General features: G+C 36.4%; 1 protein-coding gene across 4 annotated transcripts in view; it reads right to left on the bottom strand.

The window, feature by feature from the left end:
- LRRC4C (leucine rich repeat containing 4C) overlaps positions 1-22,983 on the bottom strand; it is a 1,436,015-nt gene that overhangs the window by 840,581 nt on the left and 572,451 nt on the right. For 3 of the 4 annotated variants that reach the window (XM_056132083.1, XM_056132106.1, XM_056132105.1), the window contains exon 3: positions 2,925-3,006. The gene's annotated coding sequence lies outside the window, so the exon portion shown is untranslated. Of the gene's footprint in view, positions 1-2,920; positions 3,007-22,983 lie in introns of all 4 variants that reach the window. The other variant, XM_056132091.1, reaches the window with a different exon arrangement.

The following is a 22,983-nucleotide window of genomic DNA, read 5'->3' as shown; positions in this document are numbered from 1 at the left end:
GGTTTACTCCTGACTTCATATTCAGGAATCACTCCTGACAGAGCTCAGAGGACTGAAGCAATTATAATTTGTTTAAATTTTGTTAATTTAAAATATGTGTCTACCTGTTTTAGCCTTGACCATATAGTCATACAAGTTACTGAGTTAGAAGGTGAGAAATGGCCCATACAAAATGATTATCAGAAGAACTCTATAGATCTTCCTAAGTTAATGCTATTGCTTGTGAATTACTGCTTTCAGATTCAAAACACTACTTTAATATCAGTATTTTACTATCAATCATTATTGATTGGTTTAATAATATCAGTCACTATTGTAGTGATTAATTGGAGCATCAGACAAGAATAATTCACATTTTAAGTCCATACTTGGGTCACGCTTTAGACTTTTTTACTGAGAGAAAAATCTAACTAAATGCACTAGATGTTTTAAAAAAGAAATGTTTTAGCCTGGACCATTTCCTTTTAATGTTACAACTAATGTTACAATTGGGCTAGAGCAATAGCACAGCGGTAGGGCGTTTGCCTTGCACACAGCCAACATGGCGACCCGAGTTCGATTCCTCTACCCCTCTCGGAGAGCCCGGCAAGCTACTGAGAGTATCTCGCCCACATGGCAGAGCCTGGCAAGCTCCCTGTGATGTGTTCGATATGCCAGACACAGTAACAACAAAGTCTCTAATGGAGACATTACTGGGCCCACTGGAGCAAAATGTTACAATTAATGTAGAGAGAAAAGTTAATTAAAGAATAAGTTATTTGGCCCACAATTCATCAAATTATGCCTTTGTATGAATGGCAATGTCTTCCTAAAAGACTGAACAGAGTTATGGAGGAGGAAAAGGTAAAAATCCTAATTCACAAATTTTTGTACATACAACTTTTAAAAATAGTGTTCTGGAAGAGTATTTCAAGACTAAACCTAGGGGAAATATACCAATTGGACCAGTGATCCACATATGTTTAGAAACAGACTCAGTAAAAAAAACTTAAGAAACTATTTTAGAATAGCAAAAATTATGGCAAGATAAAGGTAAAATAATTCCAAGTTTATTCCCTGTTCTTAAAATAATTTCTTAGGAATTTTGTCTTCTCTTATAAATTCTTAGTTTTAAAAAGTCCTTAAGAAACATAATTTTTTAAATTTATGGGTCACGCAGTGTAAATCTAGGGGTTACTCAAGCTCAGTGCTTCGGAGTCATTCCTGGCAGTATTTAAGGGGTCCATTCTGTGCTGGAATAGAACCAGGTCTTTCTCACCATGATAGAAGCAGCTCTATTTCTTCTGGGTAAGGCTTCCAGAATCAAAACAACAACCCAAAACTGAGAGCTTACTAGAAGAAAAAAAAATGTGCTTATGGATTGAGTAACAAAAAGAGCACATTTTGATTGGTTATCTTAGTCAGAGTAATTATTTTTTTTCTTTTTGGGTCACACCCAGAGATGCACAAGGGGTTGCTCCTGACTCTGCACTCAGGAATTACTCCTGGCGGTGCTCAGGGGACCATATGGGATGCTAGAAATCATGCAAGGCAAACACTCTACCCACTGTGCTATAGCTCCAGCCCCTAGTCAGAGTAATTTAAACAGAGCTGGAAACAAAACTTTAGCGCTCAGGTTGAGTAAGAAGTGAATGTAGCTAGCTAAATTCCTTTCATAATAGAGCTCTTCCTGTTTGAGGTTTTCTGACAGGTACTGAAAATGCATTATCAAACAAATAAATTTAGCCCCAGATCTTGTAGAATTGATTATGGATGGGCAAATCATATTGACAATCACATAGAGCAATTTGAACGTATATAAGTTTTCAAGAAAAGATGATTAAGAGAATAGTGCAATAAAAAGACTTGTTTAGTCTGTGTAAAAGGTTATTTAATTCTTTCAGGATTAAATTATATGGAAAATAGACAAGTACAAATCACAGAGGAATTGCTGATTTAATAAAGTTAACAAAGAATGAAATCAGACTTTTAGTTGTGAACAGTATATATTACATACGCATACATTTGTTCATTTTTACTGATGAACATTTTAATCTGTTATAAATCAATGTAATTTCAATAATATTATAAAATATACAAATAAATATTACTAAAACAAAATGTAGAGTTTTATTAAAAGTTAAAAACTAGAAATCAACTACTGATTAATGTGAGTTATTCAATCTACTATGAGAGAAAAACTCAGTGATGTGCATACAAGAGAGTCTCATCTCTCATAGCAATCAGAAGTACATTTCTTATCTGTGTGAAGATTGGAGTGGCAAAAGAACAGCTTGAATAATCATGAAGGGGCTAAATATTTTAATTGGCCAAATTATACTCAGACAGGGTCTGGCAGCATGAGGATCTTGAACGTCTGATACATAAGCAAACAAGCATGAGACTTGCCTGCATGGAATTTGATCTGGTAAAAGATACATGCTTAATTCAGTAACTGAACTGCACAAATCTCTTAACTTGATAATTGACCTGATAAGTATGACAGAAAATAAATTTAATAGAGAACTAGTAGGTAATAAAAAACCCTGTAGTAATAGACTGCATTTAGAATTAGGGAGGCACCTACAACGAAAATGATGAAGACAAAAGGAAGGTGATCCTAGGGGGAGTATAGGACTAACATACTAACATACTAACAGCTGTACAGAAAGCAGATTTTGGAAATTTAACTAGAAGGTGAGCAGTATTGAGAGGCATAGTAGCTTCAGGCAAAATGCTGTCTGTGTGCATAGAAGAGAATGAAAGCTTGTCCTGTGGATACAACCCCCCCACCCCGCCCCCACAGTTGCCATTAGCCACATTCATTTGCAAACAGTCTACCCCAAGATGCTTTTAGTCATGAATGAAAGCATTGTTCTTTCCAGTTTGGGGAGGGGGGAGGTGAGGGAGAAGAGGGATTGGACATTAATGTTGTACTCACATACATTCAGTGTATCGGACAGTCTAGTTTACTTGGCTCCACTCTCATGGGGTGATCAAGCAAACTTGCAACACAGAGAACCATTTCTAGAAAAGAGATAAAATTAAAATGCTACATTACATCTAAGGAAGTAGAAAATACCCCAAGTAAATGTATTTGAAATTAATATCTACCCAATGTAATAATATACAGGGCGAAATTTATAGATGTGTTTTATATATATATACACATAGATATGCATAGGTATGCATCATACATATTCATATATGTGTATATTTATTTTATAGTACATCATGCTTGAAACTTTTCCTAGAATATATAAGGAAAAATTCCTGATATTTGACCTTGAATAAATATTTTATTGTATCATTGTTTTGACCACTCAACAATTAAGCGAGATTTTCAAAAAGAAAAAATGGAGGGACTACTGCTGTTTGTCCTACATAATTCTTCTCAAACTCTTTTAATCAAAGAATTTTATTCCTCATTCTTGAATATGCCCTGCATTTTCATGTCAGTTTGTGATTCTCATGCTATCTTATCTGCCTGAAATGTCATTAGCTGTAAATGCCATTTCCATTTCCCAACCAACAGACTCATAGTCATTGTTTAATACCCAGCTCAAATATGACCTTTTTCCCACTGAAGCCCACTAACAAAATTAATCTCCACTTCATCAATATTCCCATAGACTGTTTTGTGTCATTATTGTGAGATTTATAACTAGTGGTCTTTCTTAATTCAATGCCTTTAAGCTTTGAAGTTAAGGAGAATATTTTATCTATGAGACTTTTTTCTATTTAATTGTTATCTTCAAATGCAGAAAATGGATATTCAAGCTTAGTAGAACAACTATTAGACATTCTAGCTTTGAGTAAATTAAACAGTTGGTAAGGGTATAGTCAGAATTTTACACTATGTCAATTGATATTTTCACTTATAAATACATTTTCACCTGCTTCTCAGAAAAATCATTCTTTTCAATGTTCCTCCCCAAATTAGTCATATTTTCTCTCTGTTGACATTTTCTCTTCATTTACCCAAGAATAATTATAATAATTATATAATTCAAAGAACTATAACAATGCAAAATGTGATAACACACCTTTGATCTCTATTTTCAATTAAAGCTATTCTCTTTAAGATGAAACTTAGTTAAAATGTTTTACATATCACGGGGATTGTCATATTTCTCTCTTAATATCTATCAACAATAAACTGGTTGGCAAATCCACCTTTTTTACTCAGAAGAAATTTTAATCTAGCATATGCTAGTGAATTACCTAACCACCTCAATTTTCTCTATGGTAAGTTTATCTCAGATTAGGAAAGCTATGTATTACCATTTTTTCCTCACCCACAAATCTTGGAAAAACTTTGAGTCTAGTTTTTCTCCCATATTTCACATAAGTATCTTAACAAATTCCATCAGTGCAAATGGATTCACTAAAAAAAAATAAAGTTTGATTGCAATGAAGTACTTTATCTCATCTTCCTGTTCATTCTAAAAATACCAATTAGAACGACCCTTTAAAAAGGTAAATAAGATGTTGTCTTTTCTCTGCGTACTTTCAGCAGTTTCCATTTCAGTCAGAGTCAACAAAAGTGTTGGCAAAATCCTAGATGATTTGGTCCTACACGAACTCTCAACCCTGTGAGCATATTCACCATGCTTGTGCTACTGTAGACTACCAGCTGTTGGTCAAAAACCCCAGATGTTTTTTACTTTCAGACTTGGTGCCTGCTGTGCTTCATTCCCCTAAAATGCTCTTATGCTGATCTAGCTGAATTTATTCCACCGTGTCTTTACTTAAATGTTCTCACTGTCACTGTCACTGTTCTCCCATTGTTCGTCGATTTGCTCAAGCAGGCCCAGTAACATTGTGAGACTTGTTACTGTGTTTGGCATAACAAATACATCACGGGTAGCTTGCCAGGCTTTGCTGTGTGGCGAGATACTCTCAGGTATCTTGCCGGGCTCTCCAAGAAGGGTAGAGGAATTGAACTCGGGTCGGCCTTTTTGGCCAGGTGCAAGGCAAATGCCCTACCCACTGCACTATTGCTCAGTCATGAAGATTCCCCTGTCTTGGTCAAGTGATAGTACAGTGAAGAGGGAGAGGGTATTTGCCTTGTAAATGGGTGGCATTCCATCTGGTCCTCAGAGAACTTCCAGGAGTTATTTCTGAGTGCAGAGCCAGGAGTACACCCTAAGCATCGCTGGGTGTAACCCCAAAAGCAAAAAGGCCAAAAACCAAACAAACAAAAAAGGTGGGGGGACTTCTCTGTCTTATTTAAAACACAAACACTCTACCGGCATTATATGTTCACAAACCCTTTTTAGGTTTTTTTTTTTCAAACCATTACCTCCACTACCTTCACTACCCAGCCACGGACGCCCACCAGGACGCTTTCCGGACACTTAAGCCGGGACTCACACAGGGGTAAAGTCCCAGAGAGCCAGGAAAGCAGAACTCTGTGACTTCAGACTCCAGGCTCAAAGCATTTACTCCACATATAGATTTCAGTTTTGAATATTTCCCTCTTCCTATTAAGGATGCAACCTTAATAGGTTACTGGTATTTGGCATATTGAGTATGACACGGGAAGTTTGCCAGACTGTGCCATGCGGGCAGGATACTTTTGGTAGCCTGCCAGGTTCTCCAAAGGAAAAATGCAGCCCCGGGACCTGCATGCCTGGGTTCCTCTGCCAGTTCTTTCATGCATGATGCTTGTCCGGACATGTGGAGAGTGGTCTAATACAGATTAGAGGGGATATAATCCTGATACAAATTGTCTATCTGCTCCCTGATAGCACAGTGAGTAGGTCATTTGCCTTGCATGCGACCCACCCGGGTTCGATTCCTCCATCCCTTTCGAAGAGCCCAGCAAGCTACCAAGAGTATCCCGCCTACACAGCAGGGCCTGGCAAGCTCCCCATGTTGGATTCGATATGCTTTCAAAAAGAGTAACAACAATCTCACAATGGAAACATTACTGGTGCCCGCTCAAGCAAATTGATGAACAATGGGATGACAGTGATACAGTGCTACAAATTGGTCCTATAGAGCTTAGTTAGCATCAGCAATTTTTAGAGACCCGACATAGCTCATAAAGATAATTTGTGAAATCCTTTGTAAAACTATATATCCTGAATTTTTAAGTAGACCATTTTATGCCATAATAACTCTTAACAGCATCTCAAATTCTTTCTATAAGAATATCAATGTACTCTTACAGAACCAAAATGTAATACTCCAACAATGAAATTAACAAAAACAGTACTAAGAGGTTTAAACACACATAAGAGTTTACACCACACCAAATACTACACTAAGTGTTAACAGACTTTGTGTTATTTAATTCTCTTTTTTGTTGTTGTTATTTTTATTCTTGTATTTTGGCCTCACCGGCCACACCTGGCAGTACTCAAGGATTACTCCTGGCTCTGCAGACTGGAATCACTCGTGACGGGTTCAGGGTACCATATGGAATGCCAGGGATTTCATCCAGGTGAGCTGCATGCAAGGCAACCGCCCTAACAACTGCACTATCTCTCCGGCTCATGTGTTATTTAATTCTCAAAAAATATTTGTGTGCTACAACTTTAAAAATATCCAATAGAAGAACACACACACACACACATGGATATTATATAATTTGCATCAAGATGTACCACCAGCACATGGTAAAACTGAGGTGCCAATCTAGGTATCTTTGAAATACAAAAACTGATTTTATTGAATTATGTTTGTATTAATGTATGTATGTATTTTTGAATCTTGTGTCACCCTGGTGGTGCTCAGGGATTATTCCTGGCTCTGCATTCAGGTATTATTCCTGGAGGTGTTCAGGGCACCAAATAGGATGCTGGGAATTGAACTCTTGTTGGCTAAATGCAAGGTAAGTGTCTGACTCACTACACCGTCTCTCCAGCTTGAACAATAAATAAGTTTAATTTGTAATTTTTCTTCAAACAGTTTTATTGAGGTCTAATTAACATAATATTCTATATATCTGAAACTTACAACATCATGATATGTGTACAGTGAAAAATGATTAAGAATAGTTTAATTATCATTCATTATCTTATATACATTGTTTTCCATGTGATGAAAACTTTTAAGACACACTCTGCCAACTTCAATTGTACAGCCCAATAACCTTAACTATAGTCATCATGTGTCCACCCCCAAAATATGTCTTTTGGAAATAATACAGAAGTATTCCAGAAAGTTAATATCCTTCATGCTTGACTGAAGAAATAGAGTATCTTGAAGCTTAATACAGTCTCCACCCCCTAAAAAAAGAACATTGATTGAGTGGTACTATTCCTGAGAACTTGATTGCTACATAGTAACTAGTTACTTGAGAAGCACTCAGTCTCCTTAGTAATTCACTCCTCCTCATGATGGTGTTGGTGAATTGATTCATTGTAATGTTGGAGAGTAATAGCAGTATTTCACTGTCTGATTATCAAGAGCCAATAAAATAATTGTGACAAATATCAATCTAATTGTAAGTGCCTCTTCTTGAGTCACTTAAGAGAAGCATTTGAGGATGTTCTATTAGTAACAATTGTGCATTGGCAGAAAGGGGCAAAGATGTATGAACAATGCCATGTCCTCCTCGAGTTCTGACACTTCTCTTCCTTCTGATAAACAGCTTTTCTGGCAGAGAAAAAAACTTAATCTCCTTCTGACCTTTCTTTTATTTTTGGATGAGAATAATGCGATGATTCTGACCTGTCACAGAAAGAAGTTCCAAGAGAAGGGCGAAAAAAAAATCCTATATATAATACTCTGTACATGACAATAAAATAAGGAGCATTTTCAGAATTTGCCGATCCAACACCAGGAAAATGCTGCTCTAAATCGTCCTTATAATAATCCTAATCACAAAGGAAGAGAGTACATGTAAATTTACTTTATATTATGGTTAAGTGTGCTCCATGTTTTATATTTTGAGTTTCTGATATGTAAATTGGATTAGAATTCCATTGGTTAGTCTGGGTCAAGTAGGGCATCTTATATTTGAAAGCATGACCACTCCACAAATGTTATTTAAATGAGCAATCTGATGCACAAAGAGGGTAAGTTGTGTTTTCAAATCATATAACTCATAACACAGATGACGAAATTCATCTTGCTTTCTACAGTTCTTTTCTAGTGGCTGTAGTCCCCTCGATTCCTATGTTTTCCCCTTAAATAGAGCTAACTATTGAACTGTCATAATTTCAAGTTCTTTCTCATTTAGAATATATTGTTACATAGCAATTCTATTATTCAAATACATGTTTTTAGGAGACTTTCATAAACTAATAAAATTCCAGAAGGTGACTAAGTCAATGGGTGCATATGGGAGAGCCAAGTGGAAAACTACCAACAAAATATTAAAATAATAATCAAATAACTTCATACTGTTATATAAATATGTTTTCAGTATGCTACTAAGTTAAAAAGGTAATTTAAAATATCATGTTTATAATGATGCATATTGTATACATCCATATGCATAAAGACGAGATGAAAGGAGACAAAACAATGTTCTCATGATTCACTGAGACTAGAGTAAGAGAATGATAAATTTATATAAAAAATTAATGCACTTACAAAGTACCATATGAAATCTTAAAGCTATGGTTTAAGTATTTTAAAAAATAGCATTCATTACACCTTTGACATTCAGAGACACTACAATTTTGACGCTCACATACCTCTAGAAAAAAATTGTCTCCTAAATGACTTTTACAAAAATTATTTAAGAAATACGTTCAAATTGTTATATTTTATGCAGAAAAAATAATTTTCTATTAAATATCCCTTTAATTCTTAAATAATTAATTTTCTTTTTATCTCAGACATCATTTTACAGTAGGCAAGAGAGGAAGAGTCTAAATTTTTTTTTTTAAAAGATATATACTCACTTATGCACTCTTTAGAAAACAGTAACAGTACACTATTTTAGGCACTATTTCTAAGAGATTTGGATTTAACATAAAATAAGAAGGGAGTGTGAACTAGCTCTAAACCTACAACAACTTGGAGGTTTTTCTAAGCTATCTCTATGAAAAAGAAAGGGCTCATGAAAAGCTCTGAAACAAATTGATTTCCCTAGTCATCACAGAAAAAAGTCAAGAAAGGTTGCAGAATCATATTCCAGGGGCAGTATTTTGAGTAAATTTTTCTAGGGGAAAATGTTGCAAAAGTAATTTAGAAATAGCTTTCCAATTCTGTTCTATGCACTTGATCACCTAGTCTTCAGAATATGTTCCAGAACAAGCACTATATAAAAAAGAAAGGCTTGCTACACTCTCCAGTATATCCTTATTAAGAATAGTACCTGGGGGGTGGGGGAGCGGAGCGATAGCACAGTGGGTAGGTTATTTGCCTTGCATGTGCCTGGCCCAGGTTCAATTCCTCACATCCCATCCCAAGAACTTCCAGCAATAATTCCTGAGCAGAGAGTCAGGAGCAACTCCTGTGCATCGCTGGGTCTGACCGAAAAAGCCAAAAAAAAGAAAAAAAAAGGATAATACCTGGGCTGTATTCTTTTTTTTTTTTTTTAATTTTTTTGGACTGTATTCTTAAGGATCCCATCAAACAATTCAGTTCATACCATGAGAGACTGCTCTGATACAAAATGAATCCAAATTGGTTTTACCTATACAGGACATCAGTTCAGAGGGTAAAAAGCCGTCATTTATAAACTGTGTTTCAGACACATAACACATATTATTTAAATCATACATTGCCACAGTTCCATCATATTTTACTTTACTTTCCTAGGCCTATTTTCTTCATACACAACACTGTTTTCATGATAATACTTAACTACAGGTTAAGTAGAAGTGAGAAGTAAAATTTTAGTATAAATTGTTAGTATAAGTACTTATAAAACTACCTAGATTCCCAATATATACCATATAGCATATACATTTATATAATTATTAAAAGTTCCTCTACATATATATGGTGGCTGCACAATTTGACCAAAGTCCCACATTTGAGGCAATGCTGAGCCACATTTGGAAACATTTTTCCTACCATTATTTTCTATCCTTGCTCTTGCCTAATTCTTAGATTGGATTATAATTCCTTCCTACCAAGCATTTTTCAGTCATTAGTGTCCATCTCTCTCTTTTTATTTCAATAATCCTTTTATATCTTTCCTTATCTATTTTTGACATAATTTAAAGTATATAATAAATTGTGTTGTTTTTCTCACCCTGAAACTGAAATGGCTATATTCACTTCAGGAGAAATACAAGGTTTCTTAATAAACATTATATATTTTAATTTTATGCCAAAATTACACATCTAATTCTCAAACTTCAGAAAGAGTACCAGCTAAAAGAGACACAAAGAAAAAGACTCCACGATCCTTTCTAATCAGAACAACAAAAACCACAGAGCTATAATAACGAAAGTAGCAAGATTAAAGAAGTAAATCACATACAAAGGAGTATCCTTAAGATTTACAACAGGCCTATAAAATAAGACCCTCCAGGCCTATACATAATGAGGAAATACAGAGGAAAAAAACAAAACATATAAACAAACAAACAAAATAAAACAATTAAATGAATGCCTTACCCAATCAGACTCTCATTCAAATCTAAAAGAACAATGTGTAGCTTCTCATATAAATGACAGCTAAGGATCTTCATAGACTCACAAACAACTTTAAGAGAACAATTGTAGGGGTTAATTTAAGTCAAGACAAACCTTACAAGCAAACCCAACTTCTACAGAAAGATGGTACAAAACTTCATGACAATAATCTCTCTCAATACCAATGGTCTAAATGTACCAATTAAAAGACACAAAGGGGAAAAATATGAATTAGAAAATTGAATCTAATATTCTTCTGCCTGCAACAAACACATTTGAATAGTCAGAGCAAACACAGACTCAAAGCCAAAAGTAGGAAGACAATTCGTTAAGCAAATAACTTCCTCAAAAGGGCTAGGGTGCCATAATAATATCAGACAACATAGACTTCAGAAGGATCAAAAAGGTTATAAGAGACAGAGAATGTCATTTTATAGTAGTCAAAGGATATGAACATTAGAAAGAAATTACACTTCTAAACACATGCATATCTAATGAGCAACCAGCAAAATACTTAACTGCTAGTAGACTCAAGGGACATTGATAGCATTACAATAATAGGTGGAGATTTCCACATAAGTCGATCTCCTCTCAACCAGATAGATCAAAGAGATTAAAATTCAGAAAGGAAATACTTTGAAGGAAGAAATAGAAGAGAGGTGTTTAGAATATAGTATAGTACTGTAGCACCTTCCTCCCATTGTTCAATGATTTGATCGAGCGGCCCCAGTAATGTCTCCGTTTTGAGACTTGTTACTGTGTTTGGCATATTGAATACATCATGGGTAGTTTGCAAAGCTTTGCCATGTGGGCGAGATACTCTCAGTAGCTTGCTGGGCTCTCCGAGAGGGGTGGAGAAATAGAACCCGGCTCGGCCAAGCTGGCTGCACACAAGGCAAACACCCGATCACTGTGCTATTGCTCCACCCAGAATATAGTATTTTGTATGACATATACACATTTATGGCTTATATATGTGTACTTGTGTGTATGTCTTTTCATCTCCTAAAAGCTGAATACATATTCTTCTTCAATACACACGGACATTCTCCAAGATAGACCACACTCAGAGCCACAAAAATAAACCTCCATAGTCAAGAGAAAAGAAATTATATCAAGTATCTTTTCAGACCATAATTCACTGAAAATAGAAGTTAATCAGAAACAGAAATGGAGAAACAACTCAAACTCCTGGAGATTAAACAGCTCTCTACTCAACTACCAGTTGGTTAGAGAGGAAATCAAAAGATTCCAGGAGGGTCTGGAGCAATAGCAGGGTGGGAAGGACATTTGCCTTGCACACGGCCGACCTGGGTTTGGTTCCCTGCATCCCATATGGTTCCCCAGTACTGCCAGGAGTAATTTCTGAGTGCATGAGTCAGGAATAACCCCTGTGCATCACTGGGTGTGACCCAAAAAGAAAAGAACAAGATTCCTGGACATAAAGTAGAATAAGGATACAAGCTACCCAAACTTGTGGAACACAGCAAAACCATTGTTAAGAGAAAATTTATAGTTTTTCAAGCAATCATCAAGAAAGAAAGAAATTGGAAAATGAAAAGAAATTGGAAAATGAAAAAAAAAATAGAAAGCAAAACAGGCAGGAGGAAGAAAACAAAAAAACTTAGAGTAGAAATCAATGAATTGTACACTAAAAAAAAAATCCAAAAGATTAATGAAACCAAAAGCTGGTTCTTTGAAAAATTAAACAAGATCAATAAAACCCTAGCAAGACTCACAAGAAAGAGAAAAAGATAACAATAATATCACAACAGAAACCACACAAGTTCAAAGATCATCTGAGATTGCTTCAAGAATCTATATACCATGAAATGACTGTGGCACTGTAGCACTGTCCTCCCATTGTTCATCGATTTCCTCGAGCTGATGCCAGTAATGTCTCCAATTGTGAGACTTGTTACTGTTTCTGGCATATTGAATACATCACGGGGAGCTTGTCAGGCTTTGCCGTGTGGGTGGGATACTCTAGGTAGCTTGCTGGGCTCTCGAAGAGGGGTGGAGGAATCAAACCCCGGTCAGCTGCATGCAAGGCAAACATCCTACCTGCTGTGTTATTGCTCCAGCCCAAAATGAAGTATCTAGAAGAAATGAACAAACTCCCAGAATCCTTTAACTTTCTACGACTGAACCCAGATGATTTGAAATACCTGAACAGACTTATCACTGTAAAAGAATGATAATCAAAATTCTTCTCCAAAACAAAATCCCAGGTCCAGATGGATTCACTAGTAATTTCTTTCAAGCAATTACAGAAGCACTTTTGCCATTTTTTTAGTTGTTTTAAGAAATCAAAGAGATAGAACCTCTCCAAAACAGTTTCTATGAAGCAAATATTACTCTGATACCAAAAGCCGAGAGAGAGAGAGAGAGAGAGAGAGAGAGAGAGAGAGAGAGAACAAAAAAGAAAAAGATAATTACAGACCAATATTCTTGATGAACACACTCACAAAAGTCCCCAACTACTTACTAGCAAATCAAATCCAGCAACTCATCAAAAAGATCATACACCATGACTAAATTAGATTCATCCAAGGGATGCAAAGTTGGTTTAAGATAGTAAGTCAAATAACATAATACACTATATTGATGTGAGAAAAAAATAAAAGCAATACAATCACATTAATTGATGCAGAGAAGGCATTTGACAAGATACAGCACTCATGATAAAAATTCTCAATAAAATGGGAACTGAAGGGAATTTCCTCAACATAGTCAAAGCCATTTATCACATGTCCACAACAAACATTATAGTCAATGGAGAAAACTACAAAGACTTCCCTCTAAGATCAAGACAAGCTTGCCCATTTTCATCACTGTATGATATAGTATTGGAATTACATGCCATAGCAATTAGGCAGGAAAAATATATTAAGTACATCCATAAAGGCAAAAGTAAAGAGTAAAGCTCTCTTTGTGGATGACATGATCTTATATTTAGAAAACCTTAACACTTCTACAAAAATAGCTCCTAGAATCAATAGGTTTAAGTGGCAGTCTTTAAAACTAACATGAAAAGTCCTTAGTTTTCCCATCTGTAAACAATAAAATAGAAGAGAGAAAACTATTTTTTTTTGCTTTTTGGGTCACACCTGGCGATGCACTGGTGTTACTCCTGATTCTGCACTCAGGAATCACTTCTGGCGGTGCTCAGGGGACCATATGGGATGCTGGGAATTGAACGCAGGTCGGCCGCATGCGAGGCAAACACCCTACCTGCTGTGTTACTGCTCCGCCCCGAGAAAACTATTTTTTAAATCCCATTTAGAATTGTGTTTCAGAAAACCAAATATGTAGCAATAAACTTAAAGAAAAGGGGGAAAGACTTTTATGAAGAAAACTACATAAAAGTCTTTCAGTATTGTCAAAATATGGGGAAAATTCAGTACTGTCAAAATACAGGGAAACGAGATGAACAGAAACTTCTTTAAAAAATAAATCCAAATGGCCAAATGGCACACAAAAGTGCTCTAATCACTAATCATCAGGGAAATGCAAATGAAAATAATAATGAGATACCATCTCACATCAAAGAGATTGGCACTCATCACAAAAACGAAAAGATTCAGTGTTGGTATGGATGTGGGGAATAGGGACCTTTATTCAATGCTAGAGGGAATGTCAATCGGTCCAGGCTTTTTGGAAAATAAGACAAACATTCCTTTAAAAATTAGGAACGAAGTGTCACATGACCTAGCAATTCCAGACCTGAGAATATATTCTAACAACCCCAAAACAGAATGAGAAAAAGGTATCTGCACTCCTATTTTAATTGCAGCACTATTTATAATAGCCCCGATATGGAAATAATCCAAGTACCAAAAACAGATGAAAAAGTGAATAAAGAAGGCATGAACATCTACACAGTGGAATACTACAAAGTTTTTAGATTAAAAATTAAATCATTAAATTTATGATACATGGATGAGCATAGAGGGTATGATGCTGAGTGAAAAGAGACAGATGTATAGGAACAGACCTAGAATGGTCACAATTATTTGCAAAAATAAATAAACAAAAAAATGGGACAATAATGCCAAAAGACAATAGAAATAAAATCAGGAGTACTGTTCCTTCCTAAAATGCTTGCCAAAATTTAGGGAGTGCAGTTAGTTCAGAGAAGGAATCACAAGGATAGTTATAGTGGGAAGCGATCTCTTTGGAGAACTGGGTGTTGAGAGGAGGTAAAGTGATATCCATTACAACCTTTCAGTAACAATGCCTAAAAAGAAAAAAAAAGAAGAAAAGTGTCTACCATAGAGGCAGGCTGGGGAGCAGCAGAGAAACCAGGAGAATTGTTGGAGGAAAGTAGACAATGGTGAAGAGATGAACTTGAACATCATATGACTGACAATCATGAACAACTTTGTAACTCTATCTCCAGTTCAAAACTGTTTGAAAAATGAAAATTAAATTTTTAAGATTTATGTAATACTCAAACTTTATAAGCTTAGATAATTGATCTAAAAATAGATGTTGAAAATGTCAAGTGGGTTTGGTTCAAGTTACTGATATTTCTGTTAGTAAATGTACAATCACCTCTATGGAACTTGATTTCTTTGCTCTTTAAAGAGTGTCTTTGGAAAAGTAAGAATGATAACATCTAACACATAGATTTTGAGTGCAGTGTATAAACTCAGTAAATATATATATACACATATATATATATAAAATCATTGTCCAAGGTACAGAAACACAAAACATTTGTAAGCAGTCATACATTAAAATTATGAAATTATAAAAATGGAGTGAATCCAGAAAAATATATTAGCTGGAGTCAAGCAATGATATAAGATTCAAAACCAGTATTTGAAGGATCAGTAATTTTGTATAAAGAAAATATTTGATCACTGATATTAAGTTTCCCTTTTTATCAAAACTTAAAATGCCCCAATTTTATCAAGGAAAAATAGTTTCATTATTGTTTGTATTTGGAACAGGGCTATCATGGGCTTACCAGTAAAAATAGAAATATTCTATACTCTACTTCTCACTTGAAATATTAAGAATTACTATCTGATTTTAAAGCTCTTCAAGAACATACTGTTCTACTATTTAATGCTCTCATATAGATTTTACACATGATTTTGTTAAATATAGGATAAATGACAGAATATTTTGAAATGTTCTGAGTGATTAATCAAGACTGCTTCATTTAGTAATGAGAGAGATTCAGTGGAATCTCAAGTTTTCAAGTTTAGTTAAATTAGGTCTGTGAGCATGCAAACTCATTTGAACTCAAGAACATATTTTGGGCATGTAGTAGCTAAATGGTAATACTCTGAACACAAGTCTAGAATTAGTGACCCAAAGCTAACTTCCAGCAATCTTTATGTTGCTTAGTAGTACTATCTGAAAAGTAAACATATAGTTAACAAGCTACTAGATGAAATTCTATATTTTGCACTTGTTTATATTTTCATGAAGTATACACAATATAAAATGAAATTAGATTATTACTGAGTACAAAATAAAGGGACATATCTCCTGATTTTATTGGGCTCAATCTAATTAAAAGAGAGGCTTTTAAAAAAGGCTCAATCTAATTAAAATAGATGCCATGTTATAGCACATATACAGGTAGAGAATAACACTCATATAACTGTGTTAAATATGATCTATCAAGCCATCAAGAAGCAGGCTCTAATAGCAAGGAAGATAGAAAATATTTATGGGCCATGTCTATGACTGCAGTTCAACCCCCAAACACTACATGTCTTGCCCATCCAAAGGTTGAGGTGTAGCCCTGGTGATTTTCTGAACCACAAGGTGAAAGAAGCACTGCTTCTTAGGACATCATATTGATATGTACAGCCCAGTTGCTTAATTATTCCCCAGAATGATATGTGGATTCCCCAAGCAATGATTGGTAGGAAGAAGGAAGGAAGGAAGGAAGGAAGGAAGGAAGGAAGGAAGGAAGGAAGGAAGGAAGGAAGGAAGGGAGGGAGGGAGGGAGGGAGGGAGGGAGGGAGGGAGGGAGGGAAGGAGGGAGGGAGGGAAGAAGGGAAGGAGGAAGGGAGGAAGGGAGGGAGGGAGGGAGGGAGGGAGGGAGGGAGGGAGGGAGGAAGGAAGGAAGGAAGGAAGGAAGGAAGGAAGGAAGGAAGGAAGGAAGGAAGGAAGGAAGGAAGGAAGGTAGGAAGGAAGGAAGGAAGGAAGGAGCGAGCTTTATTTAAGGGGAAATAGAAACAAACATGCAAGAAATTTATTGTGGAAAATTTCCTGAAGGATATAAGAGTTATCAAAGAAGTTTTCAGACTTTACCAGGAATCTGATGTGTGTGAAGGAAAATGGAAACATCAACATTTAGGTGGAAAAAGCCTGAAACTGCAGCACAGTTATTAGAATTCAAGTAAGCCAATGGAAATCCTTGTGTTGAAGGTTTGCATAATAAGGTTTTATGAGAATATGCCTGAACCAATAACATCACTGGCTGTAGGAAGTCTAAAGGAGAAGGGTTTTGATAAACCTCTGAAGACTGAAGGTAGAGGGTAGGAATGCTAATTAAATTCCAAGCAGCAGGTCCAGTAGCCCAGTGATGTACTCTGAAGGTGGCCACTATAGATAGTGGTCAGTTAACCTAATTATTCAGGACTTTGGAATTGGGTTTAAAAGTAAACAGGTCTTCCTAGCATCCTTCATTTGGTGCTCCCATAGATCCGCCCAGGATCGGAGATGCATGCTGAAAGTAGTCTATAGACAGAACATGATTGCCACCCAATGTCTCTTCTGCAGACCACAGCACCCAAAAGGAGAGATATAAAAAAAGGGAGTGTCCTGCCACAGAGGCAGGGTGGGATGGGGGATGGGAGGGGTGGGGGAATACTGGGACTGGTGAGGGTGGAGAATGGGCACTGGTGGTGGGATGGGTACTCGATCATTGTATAACTGAAATCCAAGCACAGCAACTTTTAAGTCTACAACTGCACCTCATGGTGTTTCACTAATAAAATAAATAAATAAACAAAAATAAAATATAATAATAAACAAAATAATCAATAAAATTTTATTGATTATTTAATAAATAATCAATAAAATTTTTAAAAAAGTAAACGGGAAGTTGCAAATTTACACTTCAGAAAAGAACCAAATGCAAAAAGACATGATGAGCATGTGGGAGCCAGATATTGCATATGACATCAGTGAGTCTAGGGAAAGATTCCAATCAATAAAAGATAGGAATGTCATAGAATTTCATGCTTGGTGATTGTAGTAAATGAAGGTATTGATACTGCATAGAGTAGTGTGGAATCTGCATTGTAGGACAAATAATGTTGGAGCAGAAAATATATAGTGAGATATCAGAAAGCAATAAAGAAGAAAACACACATGGTATAACAAGGAAGTATCTCAAAGATCTGTATTTTTTATTTTTTAACTTTTATTTTTGGAGAAGGATTCCGGCCACATTTGGCAGAAGCTCAGGACTACCACTGGCCAGTTGTATTCTCAGGGATCAATTCTGACAGTGCTCAAGGAGCACATGGATCATACCAGAGTCAGCTACATGCAAAGCAAATTCTATTACATCTGTCCTATCTCTCCTGCCAGATAACTGCATTTTTATCCAGCCTCTATACTTCCAATCATGTCTTGGGATACAAAATAAGTCCGTTTTTCACCCTGTGGGCTTTTTAGAGACTGGAGCAATAATTCAACGCCTATCAGGCAGATTGATGTGAGAGGAAAAACAGAAATTTATTGATGATATGTATACTTCAGTAGACCTAGTAGAGAAAGACCAAGCAATGCTGAGTAACTCTCACCTCCTTAGCTGAACCAATATTTGGGGGATAGAAAGGAACATGAATTTGGGCGTTTACCAAAGAAAGGGTTCGATAAGTCAGAAGTATTAAATTTTAAGTCCCCATTCTCCATGGAATATAGATAAGAGGATTAAGTATTCCTAGTGCAAAGAAGATGTTCTTAGAGAGATTCTTCCCTTGCATATGCTAATGTATTTTTCAAAAACATCCTTCATCAACCCAAACTTCACAGATGCTTTGATGAAGTCAGTCTTTTGGGGTTGCATATTCTTGCTCCTATACATATAAGACTAAAAGTAAGTCACATGAATTCCTGAGCCTCTCTAATTTTCTTAATTATAGTTAGTCAATTATTTTATGAAATAAACACATTTATTTCACAAACATTTGGGAATCACAAGTATTAATTTGACCCCCAAAACATGCTCAGGAGTTCAGTTATGTGAAGAAGACACAAATATATATTTATATCTGGACTATGTGTGTGATTTTGGTCATGCATTTTGCAAACTTCTGTCAACCTGTTTCCTTCAATGTAGAGTTGCAGTAAAAACACATTTGGAATGATTCTCAGAAGGGTGATTTGTGTGACATTCTTGTTCACCCTTTGCAGGAAGGAAATTTTTAGTAACTATGTAAGAGGTACTCTTCTAGGTGCCTCATGCACTTACAACATTCTGTCCTCGCAGCATTTCCCAGGCAGATTATTTTCTCCCCCTGCAGCAAAAAGGAACAAATTGATGTTTGACATATTTAAGTGGTTGGATCACTGTCACACAAATGACTACACTAGGTTATGATTCACAGTTGCCTGAATTTGGAAGTTATATTCTTAATCACTGTTCTTCGTTTCTCTCCTTCTGGCTCTAAGAAAAACCATCTACCTGCCAACGAAAACAATTTTAAGAACTCAACTGCAGGCTATGGTTGGGTATCCTTGTATTATTCGAGACTTTAGAGCAGATACAGGATCATTTAAGCAAAATTTCCTGGCAGGCTTCAAAGATTGTATCTAGTTCATTCAAATGGGGCATTATAGATCGCATATAAAGTATAATATAAGTAGTATTCTGTGCTCTTGAAATTATCTTCGAATGAGGCATTAGAGGTGGCATATATATGAGGGTATAGACAGTTATATTTAAATTCATCTTTCTCTCTAGAAAGGTGTTGTAAAGTTTAAAAAAAGTAAAATTTGACACTGTATGCTGGGACTGCAGAACTTAAGTTCAAACTCCTCATCTATGAAGGACCATTTCTTTCCTCATCTCTACTTCAGAGAAACAAAGTTCTGAAAAAGTTATTGTTAGACAAATTTCTACACTTACTAAGCTTTAGTTTGAATATTATTATTTTTATTATATTTTTATTGGGGCTTGTTTCTATCTGGCTTTGTTCGTGGCTTTCTCTGACTTCTGTGCTCTGGAATCACTCTATGGTGGCTCAGGTAACTATATACAATGTTAGGAATAGATTCTGGGTCTACCAAGTTCAAGGAAAAAATAAATACTATTTTCAGGCGGTCTTCAGTTCTGGAGAGAGCATTCATTACTATATCTAAGACCTATTAACTATTCCACAAAAGTTAGTTCTTCTTTGATGGAAAATAAGAGATTATTTGAAGATAATTCTACTAGTAAAGGAATTGGGGCTGAAACCAGAGTGCAGTGGAAAAGATGCTTGTCTTGCATGGAGCTGATTTGGATTTAGTCCCTGGAATCCATATGGTTCCCTGAGCCCAAAAGAAGTGATTCTTGACCACAAAGATGATGAGGAATCCCTGAGCATCATCAATTGTGCCCCCCCTCAGAAAACACAAATAGGAATATCCTATTAAATCTGAGGAAGATTTTTTTTCATAGCAAAAGAATTTATTTTTTTTAATTTTTTAGTGAATCACCTAGAGGTACAGTTACAAACTTACAAACTTCGTGCTTATGTTTCAGTCATACAATAACCAGTGCCCAGTCTCACCACCAATGTTCCCAGTATCCCTCCCACCACCACCCCATCGCCACCCTCCCCTGCCCCCTGCCTCTGTGGCAGGCGTATTGCCTTTTACTCTCCCTCCCCTTTTGCATGCTGTGGTTTGCAATACAGGTGTTAAGGGGATGTCATGCTTGGTCTATAGTCTACTTTCAGCACACATCTCCCAACCTGAGCGGGTCCTCAAAGCATCCTTTACTTGGTGGCTGCTTCTCTATCTGAACTACCCCAGCATGTGAGGCTAGCATCCAAATCGTGGAGCAATCCTCCTGGTCCTTATCTCTACTATCCTAGGGTGTTAGTTTCCCATATTTCACAAGTGAGTGCAGTCCTTCTATGCCTGTCTCTTTCTTTCTGACTCATTTCACTTAGCATGATACTCTCCATGTTGATCCACTTATATGCAAATTTCATGACTTAATCTTTTCTAACAGCTACATAGTATTCCATTGTGTAGATGTACCAAAGTTTCTTTAACCAATCATCTGTTCTCAGGCACTTGGTTTTTTTCCAGATTCTAGCTATTGTAAACAGTGCTGCAATAAATAGACAGGTGCAAATGTCATTTCTGCTATATATTTTTTGCATCTCCAGGATATATTCCCAGAAGTGGTATTGCTGGGTCAAATGGGAACTCAGTTTCTAATTTTTGCTTTTCAAAAAGTAGAAATATTCATCATTCATAGATACCATAGCCAAATATTTAGACCAAATAGTTTGAGGAGAAGAGTTTTATTTTGGGGGGGAGCGGTGGCACAGGAGGTAGACAACTGGGTTTGCTCATTTTTCACTTCTAGCTCTGGGCTTGTGAATTACTCCTGACGCAGGAGACCATAGCAGGTGCTGGCAATCGACCCAGAGTTGACCATCTGCAAGGCTAGCACCCTACCCACTGTGTGGGCCCCAAGATGTTTTTATTCTCAAAAATAAATTGTGGACTTTTTATTTTCAGGAATAATTTTGTTGGCAGCTTCTCTTCAATGACAGATTCAATATACGCAAACTTGTAAATCTTCAAGCCTAGCAAAACACAGATAAAGTTTTGGAGTATTTTTTCTTCAGCCTCATTTGGAAAGAGGAAAGAAAAAAACATGCCTCTGGCATAAGAAACTCACACAATGACATAACGAAAAGTTTGCTGGCTCTATTAACAAAAGCCTACTCTGGATATATTAGCTAAGCTGTTTCCCAAAAGCTCAGCGCTGACAAAATGACATGGGTTCTGCGGGCAGCTGTCCTCCCTTTGCACCTCTGTGAAGTTAGCAGTGAAGGCCAGGAAAGACTTATGGAGCAGCCAACCCCAAGTCCCTTAATGATTTTGCAACACCAGAGAAGTTTAAACAATCACTTGGTCATTTGTTTCTTGAATTTATGTTCCAGGAGAGTACACGTTGACTAGTTTGGGAGCATAAATCAAAACTATGTCTCTGTTCCTCTTAATCTTGGGGCACAGAGTAACATTTAACAACACTTGACAGTGGATGCATGCTTGCCAGTAAAACAGATGGGGGTGCTTTTGACTTTTTTTTAAAATACAGAGTTCTGTGTCTTATTCATCTATTCATCTCTACTTTTCTGTGGCAATACTCATTCTCTCCTTAATGGCATTCACTCTGCCATCATTCTCTTTTAACAGGGCATGTCCTACCAAACCTAGGAGAAAAGACTCTATACATTTTCCCTAAGTTCATATCTGATTTATATCAATATGTATATTAACACTGTAAGATATTTATTGAAACATAAAAATAATACTGCAACAAGCAGTTCAACATAACCCCTCCCTTAAAGTATAGTATGATTGATTTACTATAATCCTTAGTGCTAAAAATCATAAAACAGGGAAGAATCACTTGCATGAAAAGAACAGCATTGTTTTTGAGGGGGGGAGATCAGGGTTCTGGGTAAATGGGGGAGAGTATACCCAGCATCATTTGGAGCTAGTCCTGGAATAGTGCTAGGAGTGATTAGAGGACATGACTGTTCAGGGAATAAAACCAGGACCCCCACATGCAAAAATAGTACCCCCAGACCTTTGAGTATTTCATGAAACAAAGTATATAATTTTTTGGAAGTTGTCAAGATAAACCTTTGCTGTTAGAGCTAATAGTGTCATCTAGAACATATCTTCACAAAGGGCAAGGTATCAGAGGCATATAAGCAATCCACATTATGGGAAAAGGTGTTTGGGGAACTGCATATTCGTAGGAAACAAGCTACTTAATAAACAAACTTACTAACTTAAAAACCAAGACTATTTATTTGATTGCAAATAACCACTCCTAAAACCTGATTAGTTATTACTGATTGTTTCATTTGGGGCCACATCCAGCCATGCTCAGGGCTTACTCCTGGTTCTGCACTCAGATACCACTCCTGGCAGGCTCAGGGGATGATATGGGTTGCTGGGGATGGAACCTGGGTTGGTTGGCCCTGAGTATGGCAAACTCTCTATCTTCTACACTATCACTCCAGTCCAAAAATTGGGATAGTAAACCACAATTCAACAATTAATACACACATTTCAAAGGTTTGTTTTGATGCAATTTTGTGTTTTGTTTTGGGACCACACCTAGCCTTTTTTTTTAAGGGCTGACTTCCTGTTCTGTGCACGGGATTATTCCTATTGGAGCTCAGGAAGCCATATGTGGGACTGGAGGCTAAACTCAGGTCAGCCAAAGTACAA

This window comes from Sorex fumeus, unplaced genomic scaffold, assembly GCF_029834395.1.
Source record: "Sorex fumeus unplaced genomic scaffold, SorFum_2.1 ptg000007l, whole genome shotgun sequence".
NCBI lineage: Eukaryota > Metazoa > Chordata > Mammalia > Eulipotyphla > Soricidae > Sorex > Sorex fumeus.
This window is presented reverse-complemented; position numbering and strand designations above follow the sequence as displayed.